We start from the raw sequence: 16,007 nt of genomic DNA, 5'->3' as shown, positions 1-16,007 counted from the left end.
TTAAAGTATTATTACTGGTATATAAATCATTTAATGGGTTAGGACCTCAATATATTGCAGATATGCTCACTGAATATAAACCCAACAGATCACTCAGATCATTAGGATCACATCAGCTAGAAATACCAAGGGTTCACTCTAAGCATGGAGAGTCTGCTTTTAGCTATTATGCCAGCCGCAGCTGGAACCAGCTTCCAGAAGAGATCAGGTGTGCTCCTACAGTAGTCACATTCAAATCAAGACTCAAAACACATCTGTTTAGCTGTGCATTTACTGAATGAGCACTGTGCCACTGTTCGTCCGACTGTTACTGCACTTCATTTTATTCTAAATTGTTTTAATTTACTGTATTTTATTTTTATCATAATTTTTATTTTTCATTATTTCTTATTTTTTTATTCTAAACTGTTTTAATTATTCTGATTTCTTTTGATTATTTTAATTTCTTCTATGTAAAGCACTTTGAATTGCCATTGTGTATGAAATGTGCTATATAAATAAACTTGCCTTGCCTTGCCTTGCCTTGCCTAGTATAGCATTGTATTTCACAAAACTGTATTGAAGTCAATGGGAATTTCACGTTTTGTTCTATTATAGCGCCACCAAGAGGCTCAGTCCCACAATTTTTTTTATGTGTCCTCAGAGTGACCCCATACATATGTGTGTCAATTTTGGTGCAAATATCTCAATTTACTTCCGAGTTAAAAACATTTATATGAAAAAACACGTAAAAAATGACTGACACATGACTTTGTTTGAATTTTACTACCCCTTACTATCAATATTTACGCATTTGGGCATTGGCGTATAGTTAACAAGCTATGATTCCGTGTTTCTGGCGGTGGTTTCGTCTCGATCGGAACAGCGGTTTTGAAGATATCGCCAAGTGTTTTTTTCGCGCTAAATCGCTACGCTACGCCATCCGTGAGACAAAATCCGACATATTTGGTATCGTTGGACTCGGCAACGATTCAGGACCTCAAAAATATGACTCCCGTGAAAATAAGTGTACCACAACCAAAGTTATAAGCGTTTGAATAAAACAATTCACCACTAGGTGGCGCTGTTTCGAAACTTCTCAGGCTCCTTCAGGGCATCGTACTGATGACCCATAACGAGTTTCGTAACAATTCGTTCATGCGTTCAAAAAATACAGCATTTTAGCACATAATTCAAAATGGCCGACAGCCAAAATGGCCGATCTGGGAAAATTGGATATCGGTCGACTCGGCATGACGCCCTGAATCTAACGAGACCAAGTTTTTGATTTTTGGAGAAACCGTTCAGAAGTTACGAGCAAAAATAGCCATTTTTCATATCTCCGGACCACTAGGTGGCGCTGCGCCGAAACGCAGCACGTAGCCTCAGCTCATGCTTGTGATAACACGTACCAAGTTTGGTGTGAAAACGAGTAAGCGTTGCGGAGATACAACCTCACGTCTGTTTTCGCAAGCGCTACGTAAATTTTGTTTACGCGTTTATCGAAAATGGTTGTTCGAATCATCTTGAATTCCATAACTTTTTGTCAGCACTGCCTGGAGATGATCCGGTGCGATTTTGGTGAAAATCGGACAAACCGTCTAGGACGAGTTCGCAAAAGTAGGTTTTTTGGAAAATTCAAAATGGCGGCCGTTTTTTTATGACTGAAAATGACGTCATAGGGTGCGATCGAATCGGCATGAGCTCAGGAACAAGAGGAAAAAAGAATTTTGTTGATAGGCCTTACGGTTCAAAAGTTATTAGCATAATAAAAGTGAAAATTTGGACAGTTGGTGGCGCTAGAGGGAATGAGTTAGAGACACCAAAATTGGTGTATTTAAAGTTGGGACTGTCCTCTATCAGAATGTCAAACCAAAACAACTTTCCCGCAAACCGGTCTATGGGCTGCCATAGACGCCCAGTCGGAAGAATAATAATAATAAATATAGCTGCAAGCAGCAATTACCGGGGCCAAGCGCAATAAGCGGCAACATATGCCAAAATGGCAAGGAGTGGCAGACCAACTGCAGCAAGGAGCAATTAAGGGCATTTTGAGAGAACTTTGCGCAAATGGCTAAGAAAATCACATAAACATTAACTTATAAGATGATTTAATGGGTTATCACTTTCGAACAATAGGTGGCGCAGTTACGAAATAGATGTGATGTGGTCAGAGTGAGGTGACAATGACACATGCACAGTTTGGTGTCAAAATGTGAAGGCATTGCAGAGATAAAGCCTAAATAGTAATTTTGGCAGCATGCCTAAACTTTGATGTTGTGTTATATGAAAACGGTTTCGTCTATCATCGTGCAATTCATAACTTTTAGTCGGCACGGTCTGGAGATGATACCATTCAATTTTCGTGAAAATCGGACAAACGGTCTAGGAGGAGTTCGAAAAAGAAGGTTTTTCAAAGAAATAAAGATGGCGGACAGGAAGTTTTGCTGATTATGCAAAACCTGATATCTATGTTTTCAGCATAACCCAAGGAATCTATTAAGATCAGTTTCATTGCAATAGGCAAATTTATTCAAAAGTTATTAGCGTTCTCAGAAATTAATTATAACTTTTGACCAACAGGTGGCGCTGTCTCAAAATCTTTTGAGTACCTTCAGGGCATGCTGCTTATGGCACACACTGAGTTTTGTAATATTACACCAATGCATTTGTTTAGTATAGCATTTTATTTCACAAAACTCTATTGAAGTCAATGGGAATTTCACGTTTTGTTCTATTATAGCGCCACCAAGAGGCTCAGTCCCACAATTTTTTTTATGTGTCCTCAGAGTGACCCCATACATATGTGTGTCAATTTTGGTGAAAATATCTCAATTCGCTTCCGAGTTATAAACATTTATATGAAAAAACACGTAAAAAATGACTGACACATGACTTTGTTTGAATTTTACTACCCCTTACTATCAATATTTTCGCATTTGGGCATTAGCGTTTAGTTAACAAGCTATGATTCCGTGTTTCTGGCGGTGGTTTCGTCTCGATCGGAACAGCGGTTTTGAAGATATCGCCAAGTGTTTTTTTCGCGCTAAATCGCTACGCTACGCCATCCGTGAGACGAAACCCGACATATTTGGTATCGTTGGACTCGGCAACGATTCAGGACCTCAAAAATTTGACTCCCGTGAAAATAAGTGTACCACACCCAAAGTTATAAGCGTTTGAATAAAACAATTCACCACTAGGTGGCGCTGTTTCGAAACTTCTCAGGCTCCTTCAGGGCATCGTACTGATGACCCATACCGAGTTTCGTAACAATTCGTTCATGCGTTCAAAAAATACAGCATTTTAGCACATAATTCAAAATGGCCGACAGCCAAAATGGCCGATCTGGGAAAATTGGATATCGGTCGACTCGGCATGACGCCCTGAATCTAACGAGACCAAGTTTTTGATTTTTGGAGATACCGTTCAGAAGTTACGACCAAAAATAGCAATTTTTCATATCTCCGGACCACTAGGTGGCGCTGCGCCGAAACGCTGCATGTAGACTCAGATCATGCTTGTGATGACATGTACCAAGTTTGGTCTGAAAACGAGTAAGCGTTGCGGAGATACAGCCTCACGTCTGTTTTCGCAAGCGCTACGTAAAATTAGTTTGCGCGCTTATCGAAAACGGTTATTCGAATCATCATGAATTCCATAACTTTTTGTCAGCACTGCCTGGAGATGATCCGGTGCGATTTTGGTGAAAATCGGACAAAGCGTCTAGGACGAGTTTGCAAAAGTAGGTTTTTTGGAAAATTCAAAATGGCGGCCAATTTTTTATGACGGAAAATGACGTCATTGGGTGCGATCGAATCGGCATGAGCTCAGGAACAAGAGGAAAAAAGAATTTTGTTGATAGGCCTTACGGTTCAAAAGTTATTAGCATAATAAAAGTGAAACTTTGGACAGTTGGTGGCGCTAGAGGGAATGCATTAGAGACACCAAAATTGGTGTATTTAAAGTTGGGACTGTCCTCTATCAGAATGTCAAACCAAAACAACTTTCCCGCAAACCGGTCTATGGGCTGCCATAGACGCCAAGTCAGAAACGGAAGAAGAATAATAATAATAATAGGAAACGGAACAGATACAATAGGTGCCTCCGCACCTTCGGTGCTTGGCCCCTAATAATAGGAACCGGCACAGATACAATAGGTGCCTCCGCACCTTCGGTGCTTGGCCCCTAAAAACATAAAAAAACATTAATAGGCACACTGGTAAAGGTTTGTAAAAGTAACTTTGTATATAGAAGTTGGTACAGGGGAATAATGTAAAATGGCCTGCCTGTACTGTAAGCTTGGAAAAGGAACCAGAACATCAGAAAACAATTTAAATCAACTGGCCGTTCAAAAAACAATGATAGGCAGAATAGTCTAGGTTTGTAAAGGTAACCTTGTACATAGAAGTATGGAAAAACAACCGGAAAAGCTCAGAACATTGGAAATTGCATTAGGAACAAACCATTTAAAAACATTAACAAAAGAGAACTAAATACATAAACAGATTATCAGTGATGTTTTGCTCGTTGTTGGGGGGACAGATGTGTAGCCCATCTTGGCAAAGTGAGGGAGAGTGTAGAGCAGCCTGATGAGATGGTTGCACTGTCCCAAGCCAGCTTTGCAGTTGCACTGCATCTCCCTTATAAATGACTGCTCAAGTGACAGCTCCACCTAAAAACATAATCAAACTTTAGATACTTGACACTTCAGAGTTGCTATTAACAAATATATGATATATAAATATATGATATATATATATATATATATATATATATATATATATTAGGGGTGGCACGGTTCACAAAACCCACGGTTCGGTTTGTATCACGGTTTTAGGGTCACGGTTTTCGGTTCTGTACGGTTCTTGTTATTTTTTCTTTTAATCTTTAACACTCCAGAAATGTACTTCAGCATGTGATATATAGCTTAATTATCCACACTTTAGGATACAGTATTAAAAAAATATATATTATATTCATGCAATCATGCACAAACTGAATTTGACTCTTTGACTTTAAGCACATTTTGGGACTATCTCAGAGGAAAGCTAGGTGAGATTTAGATACAGCAAGAGAGAAGAAATTGACATGCTTTTTGTTTATTTGGCAAAAAAAAAGAGAATGTGTATCACTATCTCTACAAGAACTTGTGCATTTTTATCACATAAATCTTATTTACACAAAGAAATTAACTTTCATGTATCAACTGCTAACTTTTGTAGCTCTTACCAAAATTCTATCTTTTAAAAGAAAAAGAGAGGAACTCTTAAAACACTGTCTTTTAAATGTCAATATACATGAAACCTCATTGCCTATAGATAATTAAGCTATAGCAATAGCAAAGGCCATAAACATAAAGTGAAATTGAAGTTCAACCTCAACACAAAAACAGTATCAACAATGCTTCTATTCCCAAAATGTGAGGGTACTTTTTTCCACTTAAAATTAAAGTGCAGGGTTTGGAAATGTATGACCGAAGCTCTTATCTATACATAAAGTGCCACTGTAGTTAAATTAAAATATCATAACATAAAATCCAAAATGTTCCCACACACTGGACTTATACCATAGACCAGGGATGGGCAACTTTGATGATAGTGAGGGCCACAAATATTTTTTGTCACCATCCGAGGGCCAAATGTGACGTGCACTTCCACCAATGGGATATTGGAGAATTAGAGGGTACCATTTTATTAGAAAACATATGTAGGTATGTCTTTATTACAGACTCTGCTAAATAAATCAACCTGCATATCCATATTCAATTATTTCTTCTTTTAATGAATGAACTTTTAACATAAACAAAGACATTACTGTGGCATTACTGTGTTTTTAATATTATTCCAGTCAAGTGCAAACATGTTGGGCTCTCAAAAAATATACAATTATTGCACAAAACTGAAAAGTAGCCTATTAAGTAAATAAAAAACTACCATTTTAAAGGGACCAAACATATGTCTTTATTACAGACTCTGAAATGTTTAGTGAACCAACCTGCATTTCCATACTCAATTATTTTTTTCTGCTTCTATTCATTGATGAACTTTTAACAAACTTTTTAAAATTATTTTTTATTATTCCAGTGTAAACATTGTGGGCTCTTAAAAAAAAAACATTTACTGATGGCACAGAACTAAAAGTATTAAGTGAAGCATACTTTTCACAATAAGCTGCTGCTTTATCTCACCTGCAGGGGTTAAGTTTACAGTTAATGAGATACTTGTGGTTTCTCTTGCTGGCGTGCAATAGACTGGATGTCAATATCAATGTTAGTGCAGCCAATCCTCATGAGCTGAAACAGAACATCATCGCTGATCCTGTTTCTCTCTTTCGACTTGATATGTTTCATCGTGGAGAAACTGCTCTCGCAAATGTACGTGCTCCCAAACATGCTGGCCATTGACAGTGCAAAATCCCTGAGAAGTGGAAAGCGGGGCTCTGGTAGTAACCTCCAAAATGAAACTCCCTTCTCACTGCGCTTTGCTTGAAAAAACGGGTCTGACTGAAGTTCGCAGAGTTCAAGCTGCAACTCGGAGGGTTGCTCGCTGACGGCAGCAGAGAGGGGGTCAGTAAATAACGCTATTCGCGGCTGCATGGCGTGGAAATCATGGAAGCGGCACTTAAACTGCTGCTGCAGTGTTTCGATGTCGGCTCTGTATTTGTGAAAAATGTTACCGCATTCAGGGACATCTCTCCGCATTTCTTCACAAGAGGGAAAGTGTGCCAAATTTTGACGATTGGGCGAAAATCCTTCTTTGAAAAGCTCTAATTTAGACTGAAATGCATTCATGTGTGCATAAAGGTTGGATACAGTTTGGCCTCGCCCCTGTAACTGTGTGTTCAGGTGATTGAGGTGTGCAGTAACGTCCGTAAGGAAGGCCATATCGCAAAGGAATTCTGTGTCTCTGAGTTTTCGGGTGTAGGCACTTGTATCGCCTCGAACACTGTCCTCCAAAAACACAGGAATTTCGGCGCGCAAAGCAAAAAAACGCTCAAGACACTTTCCTCGGCTCATCCACCTAACCTCGGTGTGCATTTGTAAATCCCCATATGCCGCGTTCACTTCATCCAAAAAAGCTACAAACCTCCTGTGACTCAGAGACCTATTCCCTCCTCGGATGAGATTTGTAACTTTTGTCACCAGATCCATAACGTGACTGAAGTTAAGTGTCTTAGCACAGAGAGCCTCCTGTAAAATTAAAAAAAGATTGATTCAGCGCTAAAATCTATATATCCTGTCATATTCACGAGTTCACACTTACATATAATTTTGAGTGAGTAAGATTCAATGCGTATTTGGCGTGCTGTCCGGAGGGAGGGCTCCGTGCTCGGAATTCTGCCCGAACCCAGAGTACCCCCCCCGTATGTAAGTGATTTTTTAGAAAGAGGAGTGTGCAGGACTAGGAGTGTGGAGAAGGGGTGGAGGAGGGATGCTGCAAACTGCCAATGGATCGAGGTAAGACTGCTGAGTCTATATATACCCTCTTATCATTGGTTGCTGATTGCTGATTGCCGTCCACTCGTGTTAATTATCTGAACGTGCTCCTCCCGAACTTAGTTATTAACAAAACTTCATTTCACGAGTTCACACTTACATATAATTTTGAGTGAGTAAGATTCAATGCGTATTTGGCGTGCTGTCCGGAGGGAGGGCTCCGTGCTCGGAATTCTGCCCGAACCCAGAGTACTCCCCCCAAAAGGCTAAAGAGCAGAGGACAGCCGCCGGACTAAAGACCCCCCAAAGAGTGCCAAGAAATGGCGGGCTGGCATCTCGAGAAGGGGCCTGGATGCTTGGTCAGGGAGGCCCGTGATGTTGGCTCACTGCCTGGACTGATGGCCCTTGTTGACTGCGAACAAGGTGTGGTTGTTGTATACTTGTCCAGGAGGTTTTCGCGCTGCATCCACTGTAAGACCAAATATTCGCTGAAATGAAAGAGAAAACATGAGTGCTCTACCTGGAACTTTCTCGCTCCGTCCGATGTGAGACCAATGCTCGCTGGACGGAAAGAGGAAACCTGAAAAGAGGAAAATGAGTGCTTATCCAGGAGATTTTCTCGTACTCTCGTCCACGGTGAGACCGAATGCTCACCGGATGAAAGAGAGAAAATTTAAGTGCTCTACTGGGAAAGCTCTCGCTCCGTCCGCTGTGAGACCAATGCTCGCTGGACGGAAAGAGGAAACCTGACAAGAGGGGAAAATGAGTGTTTGCCCAGGAGATTTCTCGTATTCCATCCGCTGTGAGACCAGCTGCTCGCTGGATGAAAGAGAAAATTTTAAGTGCTCTACTGGGAAAGCTCTCACTCCGTCCGCTGTGAGACTAATGCTCGCTGGACGGAAAGAGGAAACCTGACAAGAGGGGAAAATGAGTGTTTGCCCAGGAAATTTTCTCATGTCCGTCCGCTGTGAGACCAACTGCTCGCTGGATGAAAGAGAAAATTTTAAGTGCTCTACTGGGAAAGCTCTCACTCCATCCGCTGTGAGACCGATGCTCGCTGGATGGAAGAAGGAAAACTGAAAAGTGGAAAAATTGAGTGCTTGCCCAGGAGATTTTTTCTCACACTGCATCCGCTGTGAGACCAACTGCTCGCTGGATGAAGGAGAAAAATGTAAGGGCTCCTCTGGGAAAGCACTCACTCTGCTCATAAAGTGATGGCGGTTTTTTGAGTGTCTAAGAAAAACGAAAAAGGGTAATTTAAATGTGGCATTGAGTGTGTGAGTGGAACTGAAGGGCTGGTAGCTTATGCGGAAAGCCGAATACATTTAATGAGAATTTCCAGTGTTATGGGGTGTCCGGAGTCGGGGGCGGGTGGGCTGGGATCTTTGGATCCCTTTAATCAGGGTTTGTGAATTGTTTAACTCCACAGAAGTAGTGCCGTACGACAGTTTATGGGAAAAACTGGATTGCCGCTCAAATAACCTTTAATAGGAGATAAAAGATTTGATTGGAAAGAGAAAAATCGGGGGAAGGCAAGTTATAAGAGACGTTATATTTATCGTTTCCTTTCTTTATGTTACCTCCAAGCGGTAATATAGGATTGAAGGGTCCTGGGAGATACCGCTTGGAGGATAAATTTTGATGCGTGCGACGTTAGCTTGGAGACCAAGCTTGCTGGACAGAGGAAAGAATCAATTAAGGGTTTTAGCAGGAATAATAATTCTAAATGGTGATGTACTGGAGAGAAAACATCATTGTTATAGCAGTGTAGAAAATAAGCCAGAGGAACAGAGCTCCTGCGGGAGCAGAGAAGAGGTCACTGCTTGAGCAGTGTAGAAAATTATCCAGAGAAACAGAGCATCTGTGGGAGCAGAGGAGACGTCACTGCTGTGGCGGTGTAGTAAATTAGCCAGAGAAACGGAGCTCCTGTGGGAGCAGAGTAGACATTATTGCTGTGACGGTGAAGAAAATTAGCCAGAGAAAAGAGTTTCAGATGGAGCAGAGGAGACGACACTGCTGTGGCAGTGTAGAAAGTTAGCCAGAGAAACAGGGCTCCAGTGGGAGCAGAGGGGACGTCACTGTTATAGCAGTGTAGAAAATAAGCCAGAGTAAGGCCGGATTCACATATAGCGCCTAAAAACGCGTAGAAAACGCTGGGCGCGCCGCATTCTCCATTTTCCAAAGCGCCAGGGCGGTTGCGCTTCAGTTGGTTCTTGTCACATGACCTATTGTGTGCGTATGGTGCGCTTGCGGTATTCTGAAAAGTTGAGATGTTTTTATCTCGACGCGGCGCGGACGCGCATGGAAAAAACGAGCGCGTCGCACCGCGACCGCACCGCTTCCATTATGAGCGCGCATACCGCGCGCCTACATTTGAAATAACGAACTTGAGCGCGCAAAAGACGCGATATGTGAACCGGCCCTAAGAGAGCTCCAGTGGGAGCAGAGTAGACATCACTGCTGGGGCCGAGTGAAAATTAGTCAGAGAAAGAGAGCTCCAGTGGGAGCAGAGTAGACATCACTGCTGTCAGTGTAGAAAAAATAGCCAGAGAAACAGAGCTCATATGAGAATTATTCAGAGAAACAGAGCTCCTGTAGGAGCAGATGAGACATCACTGCTGGGGCCGAGTAGAAAAATTAGCCAGAGAAACAGAGCTCCTGTGGGAGCAGATGAAACATCACTGCTGGGGCAGAGTAGAAAATTAGCCGAAAGAAACACGGCTCTTGTGGGAGCAGATGAGACATCACTGCTGGGGCAGAGTATAAAAGATTGGCCAGAGAAACAGAGCTCCTGTGGGGGCAGAGGAGACATCACTGCTGGGGCGGTGGAGAAAATTAGCCAGAGAAACAGAGCTCCAGTGGGAGCAGAGGAGACGTCACTGCTGGGGCAGTATAGAAAATTAGCCGGAGAAACAGAGCTTCAGTGGGAGCAGATGAGACATCACTGCTGGGGCAGAGTAGAAAAATTAGCCGAAAGAAACACGGCTCCTGTGGGACCAGAGTAGACATCACTGCTGGGGCAGAGTAGAAAAGATTAGCCAGAGAAACGGAGCTCCTGTGGGAGCAGAGTAGACATCACTGCTGGGGCAGAGTAGAAAAATTAGTCAGAGAAACAGAGCTCCTGTGGGAGCAGAGTAGACATCACTGCTGGGGCAGAGTAGAAAAATTAGTCAGAGAAACAGAGCTCCTGTGGGAGCAGATGAGAAATCACTGTTGGGGCAAAGTAGAAAAATTAGTCAGAGAAACAGAGCTTCTGTGGGAGCAGATGAGACATCACTGTTGGGGCAAAGTAGAAAAATTAGTCAGAGAATCAGAGCTCCTGTGGGAGCAGATGAGACACCACTGCTGGGGCAGAGTAGAAAAATTAGTCAGAGAAACGGAGCTCCTTTGGGAGCAGAGGAGACGTCACTGCTGGGGCGGTGGAAAAAATTAGCCAGAGAAACAGAGCTCCAGTGGGAGCAGAGGAGACGTCACTGCTGGGGCAGTATAGAAAATTAGCCGGAGAAACAGAGCTTCAGTGGGAGCAGAGTAGACGTCACTGCTGGGCAGTGGAGAAACGTACCTGTGCAAATGAGCTGTGGTGTGAAGCCGAGCAAAAGCGGGAAGTAGATTGGGGCCTGGCTGGCCGATTATCATCTTCTTGAGCGCAAACAAAGATGCGAAAAAGAGGGGCGATTTAATCTTTGCAGGATTATGCACATCTTTATTAACGTTTCAAAATGGCTTAGGGAACTTTCACCCTGGCAGTTAAGTCCGTAACGGGGAATGGTTCGCATGAAAAATCGCTAATGTGAACGCCATTATGGGAACCGGGTGCGCACTGGGGTACCGGACCCGAGACTACCTGGAGGAGGTGGTGGTAGTACTGACTACCCAGCACGGACTCGGGTGCGCCCTTGTTCAGGAAATAAGGTATCCTGTGCATGCGTTTTAGCTTATTGTGATGTATTCAGTTAAATAAGTAAGGGATGATAGTGTTGAGGAATTACCCTGGATACGAGCGAGAGTGAGCCTGCAGTGTATTCGAGCATTGTACGTGGAATCAGAGCAACATATTTGTAAATCCACTGTATTCTTACGGGTCCGTTTGCAAGCAGCAGAAAACCACCTTATGCGACACACGTACAATAAACCTGTATTGTTCACTTAACTGCGCATAATAGAAGCAATTTTACTAAAAATAAATAAGTAAATACACAATATTTACCCACGTTCTGCTTTCCATCGAGCGCCGTGAACGTTTGCAATGACATAAGATGCACGCGAACGCACCAAGGTTCGATAGAATTAAATTGGGTGTGGAACCGGACCCACGCTGCGGGGGGCGTCGGGGACAAATGCGCTCGGACCGCTGCAAACACAGGATACAAACCATATATGGCATTTCACCGTAATAAGCCTAGTGTAAAAGCTCCGTTGTTTCTCATTTATTTATTTGTCATTTCTAAGGGTGGTTCCCTGCCGATTTGTTCGTTCTGGATTAGTAAACCAAATGGTGAAGCTGCGGGTTAGAATTGGTCTGAACTTCTGAAATCTTAAAAGAGGAGTCGATTCCTGTTAATGGAATCGATTCCTAGCTTTGGAATCGACTCTATATTCCTAACGCCTCGGATCGAGGAATCGATTCTTTTTGGGATCGAGGAATCAATTCTTTAGAATCGATTCCCAGCCCTACTGTTTACGTGTGAGTTTTACGCCATAAAGAAGCATCGCGTTTAAGGAACGCAAATCATTGTACAGAAACTATTTATATCGATCACAATTAGTATCCGGATAGCGTAAATGCTCGACATTCAACGATTGACCCGGCAGATGTTTGAGAGTGTGGATCAGCCGGGACTGGATCTGCAGCGTGGCTTAACTTACTTACTGCCTGTTGCGACGGCCGACGCTGGAGGAATGTCCATTCCTTTGCGTTAAGATGGCAGCATTGCCTTGTCCATATCTCTATGGCAGGAATTATTGAATGGTCCGGTTTAAAGATACCGCGGAAGTAGATTGCGGATGTTTCGCCCGGGGTGGCGATGACCCGTTTGTTTGGCCGGACGCCCATGGGATGATACCGGGTTGCGGAAAAGATTCCTAATTCTGGACGAAAGATTCTCTATCGAAAACAGGAAGAGCTAGATTCGAACATGGCCAAATGCTGCAAACTGCCAATGGATCGAGGTAAGACTGCTGAGTCTATATATACCCTCTTATCATTGGTTGCTGATTGCTGATTGCCGTCCACTCGTGTTAATTATCTGAACGTGCTCCTCCCGAACTTAGTTATTAACAAAACTTCATTTAATCTCATAAGGCCACCAATATTCATAATCATAAAAAGTGAGCTGAATAAAAAACAATTCACCTGATGGATGATGCAGTGCAGTATAGGACAGTCCACCCCACTCTGTTGGAGGAGCCCGGCGAAACCATTGTGTTTTCCTTGCATCGCAGGTGCACCATCAGTAACGACGGCTGACAGCTTCTCAAAGCCACCATACTCATTCACAACACTGTTAACGGCGTTGAAAATATCCGTCCCTTTAGTAGTGTTGTGCAACGACACCAATTTTAAAAGTTCTTCGTGTACAACAAATGAACTGTCAATCGTTCTAGTGAAAATCAGTAGCTGGCTAATATCCATCACATCCGTGCTCTCATCCAAAGCTAATGAGAAGTATTTGCAGTCGTGCATGACTTGTTTCAATTTACCATCGACGTGATCAGGGCCGTATGGGCTCTATGCACGGCGTTATTTCCGGTGAAGGATTAAGGATGCTCGATAACTTCCGCCGATCATAGAGTCCAATGCAATACCGAGAATTTATATTGAATTTTATACTCCATGGTTATACTAATGAAACGTTAGTCACAAAAACAGATAAAACAGACACCCCTCGTTGTGTTTATGCTTCTTTTTAAAATTATATTAAATAAACATAACTATATATAAAATTACATCTAAACGTATGTACGTTTCGTTTCAAAGACGGGAGGACAGTAAATATTGAAGACTCTGCCATAATCCCGTTTTCTCCGGTTTTCCTCCGCTTTAATCTACACAACCGGAAATGGACGAGCATCCTTACGTCAAATGCGGAACTTATGCGTGCATATAGCCCATTAAGAGCTCACTGGGCCCCGGGGCTATGAGTTACTGCAGGGCCCCCCCCCCCCCCCCCCCCCCCCCCCCACCACTTTAGGTCACCAACTACATGAGCTAAATGTTATATTATTATAGCCTACGAGTCATTTTATCCATCTATGATATACTTCACAGTTAAGTTATGTTACTTTTAACATGATTTTTTTATCATATCAAAATGTATTGACTAAAATTTCATAATTATTGTGACCAATTTCAATATCACCAAAAAATAATAGGCTAGTAGCTTAAGAAAATAATCTCAAGCTTACTGATGACAAGAGTCACAAATTAAAATAGAACAAAGGCACAATAAATCGACCTATGAAAAACTTAAAGCACTGAATAATATTATATATCCTAAAGTAATCAAATATACAATACATGGTTTTCACTATAAATTCAACATTCATTCTTGTTAATTTTGCAAAAGTAATTCAGTCAAATGCAGTAAATTACTTTCTTTCTGATGTTTGATTAACATTATTGACACACATGGCGACAGCAGCTTTATTAGCAGCGTCTGTCACTTTGAGACCTCAGAGTAGGATTCAAGTGCGCTGTGCAAAACCGTCACCACAAAAAAAAGTTCACCACAGTCTATGGTTCACCTTGGTCTCAAAACCAGCATTTACAAAATAAATTCTCCGCTGCTCACTGTGCCTGAGCAGTTTGAAATAATTTGTAATTTTGTATCCAAACCACAACGTTTAAAAACGCGTTTAAATGATAAACTTACATCATGATGGCGCAGCAAAATTTAAATATTTCTACCGGATATATTGTCGCCAGTCCTTTAGGCGAATATAGAGTTTAATCAAACACAAAAAGCAAAATTATACATCCATCAAGTTAATATTCAAACTTACCGAAAGTTTGTGGGGTCGATGATGACGCTGTGTTTTAAAAATAGACTAGATTAGAATGAAGAGAAGAGTAAAGGCGATTTATTGGTTGATGTATAGCCTATTCTAATAAGGCGCAGGCAGCAATCATCTATAGGCCTACGTGCAGCAGCAGGTCGGTCGTTCACAAGTTAAATATAGAATAAAGATATTTGTCATATCAAATTAAAACCTGACGTTTCAATTTACCATGGTTTGATTGACAGGTGGCCTGGCCAATCATAACGCCGAATACGCAACTTTGTCCGACAACAAAGCTGTCAGTCGGTGGACATGAACTTGAAAACGGTAATGTTTAAATTACTTAAATGACAATATTTGAAAGTTGAGACTTTGTTTCATATCAACAGTAAGCTACTCTGAACTCTCTCTCGTAATCACTCGGTGTAACGTTAGTCTTTGCCCCGCAAAGTATTTTTCACTGCGTGAGTGCATGAGAACATGATGTGCGCTCGTGAGAGCCGCCTGGCTCGTGGCCCGTCACATAGTACCTAAAAAAGGCGGGTCTTTGCGAACGTCTCTATTAATGATAATGATTCCATGATAATGCATGGAATATAAGGCAAAGTGCAACTAAATAACAGGGATAATTTGTGGGGGACGTTGCGTGGTAAGGCTTTGGTAATTAGATGGCTTGCAGTATCTGCTCCACAGCCAATCACGGGCCCCCTCCTTGCTTGGGCCCCGGGGCTTAAGCCCCGCCTAGCCCTATGGTTAATGCGGCCGTGGACGTGATTATGGATGTCAAAAATTCTGCGTGTCACTGTGCGACGGGACAAGGAGACAGTTTCAAAGTTTTTAGCCATATCCTCGTCTCCAAATGATTTGGCCATTTCCATTGCACACCTCTTCACCATTTCACCATCTGACAAGGGCTTCTTGGCTTTAGCAAGCTCCAGCGCCACAGAGTAAGATGCCTTTAGCGCAGACTCCTGTGTAGATGTAAATCTTGTAAAAATACTCTGTTGTTGGTTGAGCTTTGCTTTCAGGTCGGTTATAATAGCGGCCCTAGCAGCTCCGGTGTACTTTCCATATTTTTCCCTGTGTGTTGTATTGTAATGGCGACTTAAGTTGAAATCTTTAAAAACGGATCTTGTTTCCAAACACACTAAACACATAGGTCTACCTTTGAATTCTGTAAACAGATAGTCTGTTTCCCATCTCGCCTGAAAAGTACGATTTTCTTCGTTCAGTTTTCTTTTTTTCCCGCTCATGGTTCTCTTCATCGTTGACTGTAGTGACGCTGGTCAGAGTCGTCCGACTAAGCATGTTTTGTATGAAGGCGCCCTCTATCGGTATACTTTATCATTACATTTGGAATTGGTTCAGATGCGCAATCCGTTCTCACGCGATAAAACCTGTGAAACCAACATTTCCATGGTATTTGAAAATTCACCCGCCAGTTGCCCATCCCTGCCATAGACTTATACGACGCTGGCGCTTCCTCCAACTCCCTCATCTCTCCCACTTGCCATTTCTCCGCGTGCCGTGACCTGCAGCGCTCCATACTCCACTTTTACTGGCTTGTTTATTAACTTGAACCGGCGCTGCA

At 42.4% G+C, this 16,007-nt stretch overlaps 1 long non-coding RNA gene across 1 annotated transcript; it reads right to left on the bottom strand.

The window, feature by feature from the left end:
- Window positions 1-7,596: 7,596 nt before the first annotated feature.
- Window positions 7,597-11,616, bottom strand: LOC148997555 (uncharacterized). Its single transcript, XR_016147362.1, has 2 exons — window positions 10,980-11,616; window positions 7,597-7,905 (listed from the first exon to the last, which is right to left on the bottom strand). It is a non-coding gene; the product is annotated as an uncharacterized LOC148997555 (long non-coding RNA).
- Window positions 11,617-16,007: the final 4,391 nt, after the last annotated feature.

Source organism: Pimephales promelas, chromosome 2 (assembly GCF_988280905.1).
Source record: "Pimephales promelas chromosome 2, fPimPro1.hap1.1, whole genome shotgun sequence".
In the NCBI taxonomy this organism is placed as follows: domain Eukaryota; kingdom Metazoa; phylum Chordata; class Actinopteri; order Cypriniformes; family Leuciscidae; genus Pimephales; species Pimephales promelas.
This window is presented reverse-complemented; position numbering and strand designations above follow the sequence as displayed.